Raw genomic sequence first — 15526 nt, forward strand, 5'->3', positions numbered from 1 at the left:
ACAAAAGATTCAAAAATAGGGCAGAAGGAAACTTTCAACCACACATGTAAGTATGTCAGTGAATGAGGACTCCTGAGGGGCTATACACAGAACTGTTGGGAAACCTACTTGCCTAGTACCTCGTACGCTTGTTCACAAACTACAGGAGGAAATACGTAAAGTAAGCCTCCCTCTGTTCTAATCTTGGTCTGATTACAGCTGTTCCTGTGAAGCCGTTAAACATCTTGCCAAGGGGAAGAATCTGCTTGATTGCTGCTTCAGAGGAGAATTTATTAATGAAGTCTGCAAATAATTGTTGAGAAGACAACTGTGCCTTTCCTCATCGTCTTTCTCATTCAGCAGGCTTGCCACAGCGTTTTATTTACATTTGTTAGAGAATATACCATGAAGGACTTTTGAGGTCAATGCATACCTGTGTTCTGACTCTGAGGAAGGCTTAAAAGCAATACTTACTATTTTCAAACAAAAAAAAAAAAAATGGAAGAAAGTGGCTGTTTCTCCTTCTTTCAAACAAGACCACTGCCTTTTTTACTGAGAGGTAAGAGTACTTTGGGGACCTAGGTATCACAGGATATCTCTTCATTGAGACCCCCCGCCATCTTCTCATTATCCCTTTTGAGAAGGACTCTGACCATCTGACTAGCAGAAATGAAATCCATCAGGTGCCTTCAGTGCCATCTGGAAAAGAGGCTCTCCATGGAGTGAAGAGCAAAAACAGCCTGGGAGAGAAGTGAAGTTGATGACTTAGCTCTCAAGAAGCACCTTCCTCATTGATTCTCAGTTCCCATCACTCTCCTGGCAAAGACTGGCCCCGTAGCATTCCTGCACAAAGTTTGCTTCCTCTCACTAAGGAAACGCTAGGAACAGAATGGGGTGGTGGTAGAGGTGGTCCATACAAAGTGCTGCGCAGTTTTACTCTTTAAAGTTAAGAAACTGAAAGACAGGAATCCGAAAGAGTCTCCAAAAGAACTGCCCATCATGAAAATTTCCCGATTCAGGTTCAAAGCTACTTTCTGGCCTTCTCCTGCTCCCAGATGTGCCTCTCTCTTTAATTGTGCTGTCTTTTTGCATTCCTAATACTCACTCTCTTGATCAGTTATGTCGACTCTCGAAAATGGTTGGATGCAACGATTTGAAAAAAGCATGCATTCAAAGCTTCTTTTATTAAAAATTTCATTAAGGGATTTGCAACCTTCTCCTTTGCTTTCTGCTCCAGCTTCTCTCTGAGCTGCAAGTCAGAACATTCCCCCCAGAGGCATTCACTGAAAATTCATCACACATCATCAGTTATTAAGCACACGACTCTCTGGGATTCAGGAAATAAACAGCCAAGAATTCTGAGCCACCCGTTTGTACCTTAAATTCATGAGGTCAAGCAAAGTGTCTGAAATTTTGAATCAAATCAAAATCTTCTAAATGTAAAGGATATAAAGAGAAAATTCACCATTTTACACAAATGCATTATAATAAGGGTCTGTTGTCTGATTTTCTAGTCAACCACATATGCCAGGAAAAGGAAGAAACCGGGATTTTTCCTATCAATAAATGACCGTTCCAGTTCTATCCGGGTGTATGTATGTTGCTTCTGAGTTACTTCTAATACATGTATTAAATAGCAATTCTATATTTTTGTATTGTCTAAATTTACATTCATGGAAGACAGTGTTTAATGTTTATTAACTGTGTTTTCCTTACAAATTTTTTAGCTATGCTGTTTACCCACTAAAAAAATGAGAACATAAAATATCTGGTATTCATGTAAGAAAGTCTTAAATTCAGGCCGGGCGCAGTGGCTCAAGCCTGTAATCCCAGCACTTTGGGAGGCCAAGACGGGCGGGTCACAAGGTCAGGAGATCGACACCATTCTGGCTAACACGGTGAAACCCCGTCTCTACTAAAAAATACCAAAAACTAGCCGGGCAAGGTGGCAGGCGCCTGTAGTCCCAGCTACTCAGGAGGCTGCGGCAGGAGAATGGCGTAAACCCGGGAGGCGGAGCTTGCAGTGAGCTGAGATTCAGCCACTGTACTCCAGCCTGGGTAACAGAGAGAGACTCCGTCTCAAAAAAAGAAAGTCTTAAATTCCTACTGGCTTCTTGTTCCCCTATCTGTGTCTTCCCCCCATCACGTTTTGTACGTAATAGACATCATTTTACCTAGTAGAAGATGACCAGACACCATAGTGCTGGGCATTTCTCCCCTTCCAGATACCATTTCACCTCATGATTCTCAGTCAGACTATAGAACCATGGTTCTCAGAGTGTAGCCCCTAAGCCAGCAACCTTAGTATCCCAGGGAACTTGCTAGAACTGCAGATTCTCAGACTCCAAGCTAGACCTTCCGAATCAGAAACTCTGGGAGTGGGGTCCAGCGATCTGTGTTTTAAGAGGCTCTCTAGATGATCTTTGTGTTTGAGAATCTCTAATCTAACCAACATGCCCTCAGCATGACCCACTGGAAGAGTAAGGCACTTTCATACTTTCCATTGTCATGTCTTCTGCTGGTCACTGGTTTCCTCAGCTCCCCACTGGGGAAACCCCACTTGGGTAAGTCCTCCAAAAGTCAGACCTCATATTCAAAAAAAATCCCTTCCTCTGTGCTCTCCATCAAAGTCTCTATCTCCATAGTAAGCTTTTCCAACCAGAGGGAGAAATAATGTATCCCAAAGAAATAAATGTCCAATGGTAGCATTATGATTCCTACAATAGGCATATGGGAAAGCGGAACATGCTATAAGGGACACCTCAGTGACCAATAAATCATATAAATAATCACAATATGGCTATATGGGAGGCCTCAGCAATTGTGACAGATCCAGGTGTACTAACTTTTAACGACAGACCACTTATACTTACTTAAACTCTCTGAAGATCAGTTTCCTCATCAACAAAATGGGGCTGAGAACATTTTCTTTCGTGGAATATTTGTGAGAATTAATGATTACTTCTCCCTAAAAGCATCTAGAATTGTGTCTCGCACAGCGGAGTTGCTCGATAAGCAGAAAACCTATCAGTATAATGGAAAAAAGGCAACTTCAGAGTCAAGGTGACATGAGCTCTAGTTCCTGGGATGACTCTAGGGAAATTAAAAGGCCTCACTGAGCCACAGTTTCCTACTCTGTTAAGTTGAGATAATAGCAATTTCTACCATACTATTTATTGTACAAGGTTATCAAAATGCTTGGATTAAACAACCCTAGACTATATAAATTTTGTGACACAAAAATAGAAGCTCATCTTTTTCATTCTTATACATGTAGGATGGGGAGGGAAAGTGATGACGAGTAAGACTATATATTTGGCACAAAACTGATCTGCATTATAACCTGGTTACATTTTACTAGCTGTGAAGCCTTGGACAAGTTCTTTAATTACACTGAGCTCCAGCTTCAGTATTTAACGACATTGAAAAGTTACTCTTACCTTTCAAGGTTGTTGCAAGGTTTAAATGCAGTAATGAATATGAGGAAAGACATTAACATGGTGATTGGCTTAGAGTAGGCCTCCATATTAGTGGTTTTTGTTACTACTACCACTAATTATTATTATTGTCATTGTTGTTATTAAATGGTGGCTATTTGTTGATGGGGCTGATCTATCAAAGCCTAGAGGTAGTAGCTAGGTAGACGGTTATAAAAGACAGTTATAAAACCTTCTTCGTTCTCTATTCAGTTTCCATTCGAGAGAGCAAATTTTGTTGTCTGTATAAAGTACACATATAACGTTTAATAACTTTTATTTAAAACGCATAATTTTGCAGTGGCCTTCTCAAGGAACTTTCTCGTATCCTTTATGATACATAAGGGAACTAAAGGGTCAGAGAAGTTAAGCCACTTGCTTCTCTTTTACCCACAAGCCCTGGCACAACAGACTAAGTTACCCTCTTTGGCCCTCTGCCTTTTAGAAATAAACCTTGTAGAAAAGGAGGAAAAAAACTATACATGCTCCACTCGTAGGTCTACCTCTGCCTACCTCCAACTCACCTACCCCAAGTACACTAAAGGATCCAATTTAATAAATATTTTTTAAGCACCTGCTATGTGACCAATACTATTCTAGGCACTGATTAGAACAAGTATATGTGTTGGTTCAAACCTGAATTCTTATACCTGCCAGTCATCCTTCCACACTCAGAATATCCTGAAGTTTGTCAGCTGACACTGCCAAGTCTTTGCCAGTTGCCTCAAGTCAGGAATAACACTTAGGAACTTGATCTTAATTGTTCTTGTAGTGACCAGGTGACCAGGTCAGTGTCATCCATCTGGGAGTTAGGTTAATTTTCTTACCTATGGAGTTCTCATATTCCTCAAAGATTAAGTTTGACTCCCAATTCTCCCACAAAGAATAATGTTTTTCTCTTAGGACCAAGAATCAGACATTTTAGCATTATGAGTTTTTGTTACCAACTGAATGTCCAACCAAGACATTCAATTCTGCCACTGCATCCTCATTCAGTGGGTGTACACGCATTTTACATCAACTCCCTCATTCTCGTCTTGGTTCCCAGACTCTATGTCTCCAGTTGCTACGGGAGGTTGGGAATAATTCAAGAATTAAAGATTGGAATGAGGACAGCCCCAGAGACTGTTCTTCTCAAATAAAATTTAAGTCTAAAACTCCATGGATTACAGAGATCAGGCAGATAATGTAAATATATAAATCCATTTATGTGTAACACAGAAGGGAGAGATGAGATCTGTGGTTAAATGGAGAAATCATGCAAATTCCAATTTAAAAAGAGAAACCTGGGCAGGCTACCAAGTCAGAGCCCCTGCATCCCTTTAAGGACAGGGCGGAGGTTTCTCAGGCTTTGTAGGCCCAGCACTTAGCATAGTACCTGTACTTAGCAGGTGCCTGAATCAATGAACGGATGAAATAGCAAAGAAGCAAGTGAGTAAATGAACCAAAGTGGAAGAGCTGAAAAAGTCATCTTAGATTGTACCTTCACAATATGAGAGGCAGTAAACCTCACTCATCTGAACTTTATCTGTTCCCCAAACTATCTCTGACACATTTCAAACTTATAATAATCCTAAAATTCATTTGCCTAGGGGATTTTATTGTTATTAGTACTTTATTATAGATAAACACACAGGTCATCAACAGATAGATGATAGATATTAATATTAGGTTTTTCTTTAAAACAATTCAGAGTACTGTATAATACATTTTGAAAGTTCAATATCAACTCTTCTAATGTAACCATAAGCCCCATAAAGTAAAAACGAAAGAGAAAATGAGTGATATTTGGAAGCCCACATAGCAGAAAAGTAGGAGCGGAAAACATGTAAGTAACTTAGAGTCATGGGCTCACATTATGGATCAAGTTGTTTCAGTCCAAGTCATCTTCAGACATCTGCAAACCTTCATTCTTCTCAGGCAGTGGGGATGGAAGAAGATAATGAGGACAAGGTTTGGCCATTAAGGATAAAGAGATGCGAATACTTCAGGACTATTAAACTCCCTCTTATACTGCTGCTATACTAATCCTTCGGGTGGCAATCCAAGAAAAAGGGTATTATTTTGTATTCCACAAGGCCCTATTGAGGATTCAGTATCTGGAGATGGTGGCATGTGACTTCAAGACCTTCTCCCAATCCTACAGGGACAGGTCAAACTACATGAAAGCTACCAGAATCCAAGTTCTCATGAGCCAATCCTATTCCTTAGCTTCATTTTGCTCTTTCTCTCTTTTTTTTTTTTTTTTTTGGAGACGGAGTCTGGCTCTGTTGCCCAGGCTGGAGTGCAGTGGCACAATCTCTCCGCCTCCCAGATTCACGCCATTCTCCTGCCTCAGCCTCCCAAGTAGCTGGCACCACAGGCACACGCCACCACGCCTGACTAATTTTTGGTATTTTTGGAAGAGACAGGGTTTCACCGTGTTAGCCAGGATGGTCTGCATCTCCTGACGTCGTGATCCACCTGCCTCGGCCTCCCCAAAGTGCTGGGATTACAGGCATGAGCCACCGCTCCCAGCCTGCATTTTCTCTTCTTTCTCTGTTCTTCCAGTCTCATCTGCTGCCTTTTGCCTCCTGACCTGGGCTGTGGTAGACCAGCGTCACCAGCTCCTGAACTGTTGCCTTTCCCCTAGTTTACCACCCATTTCCATGTTGGTGGCACTGAGTTCTCAGTGACTTGTCAATGATCTGATTTCAGGATTTGAAAATATATTTGGACTTGGACTGAAACAACTCCATCCAGAATAATCCTTGAATCTCAGCTGGGCGTGATGGCTCATGCCTGTAATCCCAGCACTTTGGGAGGCCGAGGTGGGTGGATCACGAGGTCAGCAGATCAAGACCATCCTGGATAAATTTATTAGTCCTATGGTAGCTGTTAAAAACAACAACAACAAACTTGGTGACCTAAAACACTAGAAAGGTATTCTCCCACAGTTCTGGATGCCAAAAGTCAAAACTCAGTATCACTGTGCCAGAATCAAGATGGTAGCAGGGCCACTCTCCATCCAGAGGCTCTATGTAGGGGAGAAAATATTCCTTGCCTCTTCCAGCTTCTGATGGCTGCTGGCACTCATTAACTTGTGACTAAATTACCACAATCTGCTTCCGTGGTCACATTGCCTCATTATTTCCTCTTTTGTTGGTATAGTGTTCCTCTGCCTCTCTCTTATGAAGACACTTGTGATGGCATTTAGGGCCCACCAGCTTGTCCAAAATAATCCTTGCATCTCAGCTGGGCGTGACAGCTCATGCCTGTAATCCTAGCACTTTGGGAGGCCGAGGTGGGCGGATCACGAGGTCAGGAGATCGAGACCATCCTGGCTAAAATGGTGAAACCCCGTCTCTACTAAAAATACAAAAAAAATTAGCTGGGCGTAGTGACGGGTGCCTGTAGTCCCAGCTACTCAGGAGGCTGAGGCAGGAGAATGGCATGAACCCGGGAGGCAGAGCTTGCAGTGAGCCAAGATCGCACCTCTGCACTCCAGCCTGGGCGACAGAGCAAGACTCCATCTCAAAAAAATAAAAAAAAAAATCCTTGCATCTCAAATTCCTTAACTTAATCACACCTGCAAAGACCCTTTTTCCAACTAAGCTATCATTTATAGCTTCCACAGTCTAGGAAGTGGATATCCTTTGGAGGGCCGTTTCGTAGCCTACTACATGGACCTTCTCACACAATCTGGTCCCATGAGCAGCCTTAACACCAAATCAAGAGTACTGTTCTCGGAAGAATTAGGGTGCTATTCCATTTGAAAGTCTATAGCTAAATGCCACAGTTATCCTGGATGGTAAAGTATATTAACGTAAGATGTTTCCAATTATAAAGGTCTATCTTGTTTAATACCTATTTCTTCTTTGTCTATATTTTCACAGATGCTTGAAGCAATAGCAATCTATATTATCTTCCTTAGTTCAAAAGTCCATACTTTTCCCATTCACCTTCTCTGATCTGGCATCCAAAATACGGCTGGGTAAGAAACTAACAGAGTCTAACGGCTCATTCCCAAATCTGGCATTGTTACCACTCCTAAAGTCAGCCTCTATAACTCATAGAAGAGATGATGTACCTGGCTGCCACCATTTTCCCTCTAAAGATTTAGACAGGATGCCAGATAGGCCCAGATGGTCTCATATCACTCTTAAGAAAGCAAACTCCACTCAGCTTTTCTAGAGATGAAGACAGAGTGACTACTCTGCCTTCCATCCTGAGAAAGCCCTCTTAGGGAGACCCATGCTGTGTTCATGTTTGTTCAGGTGGCTTGATATTTGCCACAAGACATTCTTTTCCAAGCAGCCTCAAAAGACAACCTCCTACTTCTGTAAAATATGTGGATTGAGTTTCTTTGAATGAAAAGGCATAGCATATTCAAACCACTTAAGAGGAACTCCTAAGCCTTCCAATGTAGGGAAATTGTGTGTTACCCAAACCAGCCAAAGGATGCCACTCAAGCATAGCCAGGAAAGTGGTTTCCCACTTGAATCCAACTAAGATTTCAGCTCTTTAGGGGATTGATTTATGCTTCCCTCAACCACAAAACTTAGGATAGAAGTTTCTTTTGCCAAGAAACAAAGAACATGTTCTGTATTCTTTATCAGTTCTCATAAGAGTTTTCCAATTCTCCTCACGCTGTGCTGAGAAAGAAAATAAAAATTATCCATGGCTTTGTAAAAATCTATTGCTTTTGGGAAATGTTCTTTTCTGACCAATATGAAAATCTCAGTCTCAGACTAGAACAGAGGAAAATTAAAGTGATATGTTTTTCTAATCCTACGATTTTAAGAAACAATGAGACACTCATGCTGTAGAAATTGTTAAATTTGTTCAAAATCCAAAAATAGTCTTACAAAAGCCTACAACCCTTTACAGATGTGCTGGGAACCACACTTCAAAGAGTTTGTTAATGAAGGACTAAAATGCCCAAATCCTTTAAGTAAAAGGATGGAATTTTATTTACATAGAGAATACCTCCCTCTTTTTCTTTTTGGCAGTATTTCAGGCCAATATTATGTTGGAGATTGAGCCCAGCAAGCTATAAATGAAGCTGAGCATGCATGTGGTTAGCTGTCTGCTAAAGAGGCTCATCATCAAAACAACAAAGCTTATCCCCTTTGAAATGAGGGGACAACTGTTCTTTCTGCTGCTTGCACACTTGTTTCTGTATCAGGATAATAAAAAAGTAGTCATGTGTCATTTAGCAATGAGGGTACATTCTGGACAATGTGTTATGATGCAATATTGTCCTCTTACGAACACCATAGAGTATACTTACATAAACATAGAGGCTATAGCCTACAACACACCTGGGTTGTATAGTACAGCCTATTATTCCTAGGCTACAAACCTGTACAGCATGTTACTACACTGGATACTACAGGCAACTGTAACCCAGTGATAAATATTTGTGTATCTAAACTTACCTAAACATAGAAAAGGTACAGTAAAGATACAGTAAAAAAAAAATTTAGAAATGCTACACTTATACAGAGCACTTGCCATGAACCAAGCTTGCAGGACTAGAAGTTGTTCTGGGTGTGTCAACAAGTGAATAAATGTGAAGGTCTAGGTGAGTAAATACGAAATCTAGTAAATGTTACCGTACATTACTTGGGACTGTATAAACACTATACACTTAGGCTACACTATAAATTTATAAAGAAATATTTTTCTTTCTTCAATAATAAATTAATCTTAGTTGACTGTAACTCTTTTGCTTTGTAACTTTTTAATTATTTTAACTTTTTGACTCTTTTATAATAACACTTAGCTTAAAACACAAACATTGTACAGCTGTACAAAACTATTTTCTTTGTATCTTCATTCTATAAACTTTTTTCTCCTTTTAAAATGTTTAATTTTTTTTAACTTTTTTAACTTTTTTGATAAAAACAAAGACACACAAACACTAGCGTAGGCCCAAACTGGGTCAGGATCATCAATGTCACTGTGTTCCACCTCCACACCTTGTCCCACTGGAAGGTTTTCAGGGGAAATAATATGCATAGAGCTGTCATATCCTATAATAACAATGCCGTCTTATGGAATAGTTCCTGAAGGACCTGCCTGAGGCTATTTTACAAGTTAACTTTTTTTAATAAGTAGAAGTAGTACACTCTAAACAAAAGCATGGCCTAGTAAATACATAAACCAGTAACATAGTCGCTTATTATCATGGTCAAGTATTATGTACCGTACATAACTGTAGGTGCTAATCTTTTATATAACTGGCAGTGTGGCAGATTTGTTTACACCACCATCACCACAAACACATAAGTAATGTGTTTTGCTATGATATTTCAATGCCTTACAACATCACTAGGCAATAAAATTTTTCCAACTCCATTATAATCTTATGGGACCACCATTGTACATGCAGTAGGTTGTTGACAAAAATATCATTATGCAGCACATGACTGTAATCAAAAAGTCCAGAAATACTTGCCATTAGGCCATTTGAGGAGCTATTGGAGAATATTTTCCAGGTTTTCAAGAATTGGTCAGAACTTAAACTTTTTCTTTGTTCTTTGACTCTGACAAGATTGGAGTTCTGGTTTATTGGCTGATGGCTTTAATTTTGACCTCAAGTAAGCCTCATTCAAACACTGCCTTTATTGTTTTCAGAGCACCCACTTTCCTTATATTTGAAAAAATGTGTGCATGTGTGCATATGTATGTATTTCACTTCAGGTATTTTCCTTTGGGATATTGTGCTAAAAGGAAAGAGATGATCACATGACGTTTGGGGAACATTTGCTTCTTTGCTTCTAATTCTCCTGATACTCAACAGTGTGCTATTTATGCTCTACTAGAAATGAAGGCTTTTTAGCATTCTGCATGCATCGTACTGTATCCTCCTTATGACTTCAGCTTCCCCCAACTGCAACTCCTTACCTTAAAAAAATAATAATAATTCAAGATTCAGCTTAGATATTTCGTCTTCCAGGAAGACCTGGAAGACCCTAATCCTCGCTCCCCCATTCACTGTCATAGACTGAGTTAGATTTCTCTCCTCTGTGCTACCATGGAAATCTCCACCACTCTAACCCCAAACTTCCTGCACTATATACACCTGCATGTTGACTTGTTTGGCTTCCTCATTAAAGAGAATCATATCTCCAGTGCCTGGCAAAAAGTAGATAATAAATGCCCATTTGTAAGAATTTGTGAACATTAAAAACTTAAGAATGATTTACCTTTGTCAGCTGAATGTCTTTGTAGACCACTTAGGTAAAAAAAACAAAAAAAAAAAACTCTTTTTCCTAGGCTAAGCCAGAGTCATGGGAAGAGAAATATTTCATCTCCAGTTATAGACTGAGCTTTTCCTATAGCTAAAATGCCCTGAATGTTGATTTCTACACACAGTGCCTCTGGCACTTCTGAAAGAAACATTGTTCTTAAAGAGACTGAAGGGATTTAGACTTTCAGTGAACCACGATGCAGGCTGCCTCGGCTGGACTGTTGAGTCTATTTGCCTGACACCAGAGTCCAGTCCCCAGAATAAAGCAGATTAAAAGAAAATTAACCCTCATAATTGCTTCCCAAACAGATTTTATTGTCCACATGGGATTACACACAGGATGGCCAAGTTTCCCATGACCATAACCAATGGTCCTGAACTCTCCATCCTGGGCTTATGAGCACAAGTCAAGAATCCAAATCCCTTTTCTCTCAAGGGCTAATCCTTTTCAATGAGATGTTCACAGCCCTATGTTATTAATGTAGATTTAAAGAAAATAAAAAATGAAAAAATCACATTCTCAAGGAATTCAAGGTTGCATGACTAAGAAGGGAACTCAAGATTTTCATGCATAACTGAAGGTCCTGCCAGGTGTAGAATGTGTGCACATCGCTTATACCAATGGACATCTTAGATAAAGGAGATCATCTGGATTTACATTTAATAAAATGATCTTTCAGGGCACTAAAGCTACGACATGAGAAGCTATCATTGAGCTTTCAAAAGCCTACAATGGCCTGATTTAAAATCAAATGAAAAATTTCATTTCAGATCAGATTGGTAAAAATCTGGATACAGGCCAGGAAAAAAGTAGCAAAACTTAAACGTATGAGCAGAAGTACTTAATCATGAAGTGGAGGTCCAGAAGGAATGTTAAAAGTCATTTACCTCTGCCTGTAGCCTCCAGTCCAACTCACTTTAACTCCCTCCGAGAGGTGAATGTGTAGACCAGCAGCTCCCAGACAAGAACAACCCTCCTCTAGGTGGTGGGGCTCAGTTACTAAAACCGGTTCAAGAATCCACAAGAGCAGCAAATATTGGCTAGGGCTAAAAAACAGTCTGTCTTACACAAACACAAAATACTTTTTAACTATACTTAGATACTGACTTTAAAATGTTACTGATTTCCTAGCAGTTTTTCTTCCTCAGTGGTTTCTCAAGAAACAGACACTAAAAAGCAATACCATACTCAAGGTTGGAGGCATGGGACAAATGATATGTGAATTTCTTTAAAGTTAATTTTTTATAGAAGAGTAAGATCCATCCATATAAACATCTAGGGCATTAAAATATTAGAAATCACTGTTCTATACATTTTTATCAATGATCCGGGAAACATTTGCACATTCTCTATATTTAGTTTATTCCAAAGGTTTAATTTTTCATGTGAGAAGGACTTCAAAAGTCTATCTAGAAGCTGAAGGCCATTATCCTAAGTGAATTAATGCAGGAACAGAAAATCAAATGCTGCCTGTTGTCACTTACAGGTGAGAGCAAAACATGGAGTACACATGGCACAAAGAAGGGAACAACAGACACCAGGGCCTACTTGAGGGTGGAGAGGGGGTGGAGGGTGAGAACTGAAAAACTACCTATCGAGTTATGTTGATTATCTGGGTCACAAAATTATCTGTACACCAACCCTGCCCCCAACACGTAGTTTACCCATGTAATAAACCTGCGCGTATACTCTTTGAACCTAAAATAAAAGTTGGAAAGTAATTTAAAAAAAGTCTATCGAGGCAGGGCGCGGTGGCTCACGCCTGTAATCCCAGAACTTTGGGAGGCCGAGGTGGGCGGATCACGACGTCTGGAGATCAAGACCATCCTAGCTAACACAGTGAAACCCCATCTCTATTAAAAATACAAAGAATTAGCCAGGCGAGGTGGGGGCACTTGTAGTCCCAGCTACTCGGGAGGCTGAGGCAGGAGAATGGCGTGAACCCGGGAGGCGGAGCTTGCAGTGAGCCGAGATGGCACCACTGCACTCCAGCCTGGGTGACAGAGCGAGACTCTGTCACAAAAAAATTAAAAATAAAATAAAATTTAAAAAGTCTATCTGAATCCTTCCTGCCACAATTTTACCTGGTCCTAATTTATTATTCTTCCTTTCTTAAACTGCAGGATGATTACCAAAGCTTCTCATGTAGTCAATGACTATTAACTTAGCCTCTATTCCAAGCTCCTCTTCTTGAGGCTAAAAAACTCAAATCTGACAGTTATATCTCAACATTTACTTTGCTATTCTCGAAAACAGCACGGTCCAATGGAACCTTCTGAAGTGACGAAAATATTGTTTCTGTGTTGTCCAATAGGATAGCAGCTAGCCACATGTGAATACTGAGCACTTAAATTATGGCCAGTGAGACTGAGGAATTGAATTTTGAATTTAAATTTAATTTAATAAATTAAATTTAAAATAAATTTAACTTTAATTAATTTACATTCAAATTTAAATATAAACATATGGCTAGTGGCTACCGTATTGGACAATGTAGCTCTGGACATTATCCTTTTCCTAACCATCTTATTTAATTATAGTATCCCCAAATGCAGAAAATAGCTCAATAAGAACCTAATTGATTTCATACACTGTATTATTTAATTTTACACATAGCACCATGGTGCCAATGAGGCCAATGACATAAATTTAATGGCTGTGGGGACATATTAGCTTTACAAAGAAAGATAAATATAAACACAACCTAGTCTAATATAACAAGGCCTACACAAAAGAATGCAGCTCATAAAAAAATTGTATATGTTCTTGGAAAACAGTATGTCCAAAGACCTCAGAAGGTCACCTTTCTAGGCAAAGACCTGCTTATTCCATCAATTGTATCTTAAATTATCTTAATTTGGTAACCCTCAGTATGTGATGTTTGATTCTTAGCTCCTTTTTTCTTATATACTTAAACAAAAACACGAAGAATTTATTTGATTGATACTGAGATTCTTTTTCCCGCTTTAAGATAATTTGTCTTAATGGGTCCCCACTGAGTTGCCCAAAGACTGACTGCTGTGGAGTTTCATTCAAATAATAAATATTCTTATATTGACACTGAAGCATCACAAATTGTATTGTCAACTAGGTTTGAACCCACTTAACAGTAATCTAATTTAAACCATATTTTTCCAGAAATGCAGATACAGGAACAAATCTCTCTCTGAATTTGTATTAATACAATTTACATCCAGCACTGTTCCAGGTGCTGAAAGACAACTATAAGATGATATAAGACCCAATCCCCAATCTAAAATAACTTATACATTTCACACAAATAATCGGGAAGATGAGGAGGTCTCTCTTGTTTATCTCTTTTTCATATAATTACTCTATATTCCCTAAATTTACATTGATGAATCTTGTGGAATCTCTAAGTTCATGAGCCAAGTTTCATCGTGTGATAATTAATACCTGATCTTCTTAGTACTTCTAGTTTACTGAAATTCTATTGGTAAAGCCGGCTATGATATACCTGTAAATTATTTCTAGCCTCACCTGAGGGTATTATCATTACTCAATGTTAAATAAGCTTGTGATTGATTTTGTATTGTTTTCCTTAACATAAAAATTATTGTATTGAATAATAATCACAAAATATCTTTCAGATATAAATTTTGTAGACTAATCATAACTAACATTTTCCCAGCACCTTAAATTGTTCCAGTACTTTAAACAGTTCGCAAGATCTCACTTGACTTCAAATTATCCCAAGTGCTCTCATGGTCAATTTGCACGTTACAAAACTACAGCCTAGAGGTAAAGATGACTGACTAGACACAGCCAGGAAACACCTCTCCCACTGAGAGAAACCAAAATGTTGAGTAAACCATCATACTTCAAACAGATCTTTTGAGACAAAATGCTGAAAGTCAATAGGAAGGTGATGTAGACAGTGAGATCAAAGAGGGAGGAAGCTAGGAAGCCTGCATGACATCATTAAGCACCAGGACCAGCTCTTGATCCCTAATAGATACTAAAGAAGGGAAGAGTAAAAGAGCTCCAGGACGCAACACTCCTGCCACAGACCTCTGGGGTCCTAGCTACAAGAGATCCTACGACCTGAAAAGACATTTGAATTGGCACAGGGAACTGCTGGAGAATAGGCAGAGGCAGAGTTTGAACCTCCATGGAGCCCAGAAGGTTTAACATGCAGTTGCGGCAAAATGCAACTATATGTGCCTATCCCCAAGGCTCTCCATCTTGCTTTGAGTAACTGTAGCCCCTGCTGATTGCTGGGTCAGGAGAAACCAGGGCTGCCTTTACACAGGTCTGGAGAACATCTGACCTGTGTGCCCCCTTGTCAGCTGGCCCCTCCCAAGGTCCTCCCTGGGCACTCCTACAAGAGGGTGCACACAGCACGGCTTCCACTACCCTAAGTGTTTTGCCGGTGGCTTGGGAGCAATTCAGTGCCTCCAGCACAGGTGATACTCAACCCCAGGGGGCCAGAGGACAAAGTCAAAGGTCGGTTCGAATCCCCCAGGTTTCAGGCACACTGCCCATGGGTATCCAGCTGAGATGCGTGACCTCAGCCTAAGCAGGGAAGGAGCCCCCACTCTCAGAACACTGAGAAGAGTGAGGTGTGGGTTTGTGTGCCAGCACCAAAGCTTGGTGTCCCTCCCTCCACAAGATGGGTATAGCCTGTTGGGCAGTGTAGCTGCTACCTGAGGGAGCCCTCTGGCCTTGACCAGCCCAGAGATCTGGGCCCAGAAGGTTTGGGACAAAACTAGCTGGTCAGGCCTACTCCTGGGACAGACACCAGAAGGAGTCCCAGCTGGGGGAGCCTGAGCTAAGTGGTCCCTATAACTGTATTCTGGGCAAAAACCCCAG

This window comes from Mandrillus leucophaeus, unplaced genomic scaffold (genome assembly GCF_000951045.1).
Source record: "Mandrillus leucophaeus isolate KB7577 unplaced genomic scaffold, Mleu.le_1.0 Scaffold242, whole genome shotgun sequence".
Taxonomy (NCBI): Eukaryota; Metazoa; Chordata; class Mammalia; order Primates; family Cercopithecidae; genus Mandrillus; species Mandrillus leucophaeus.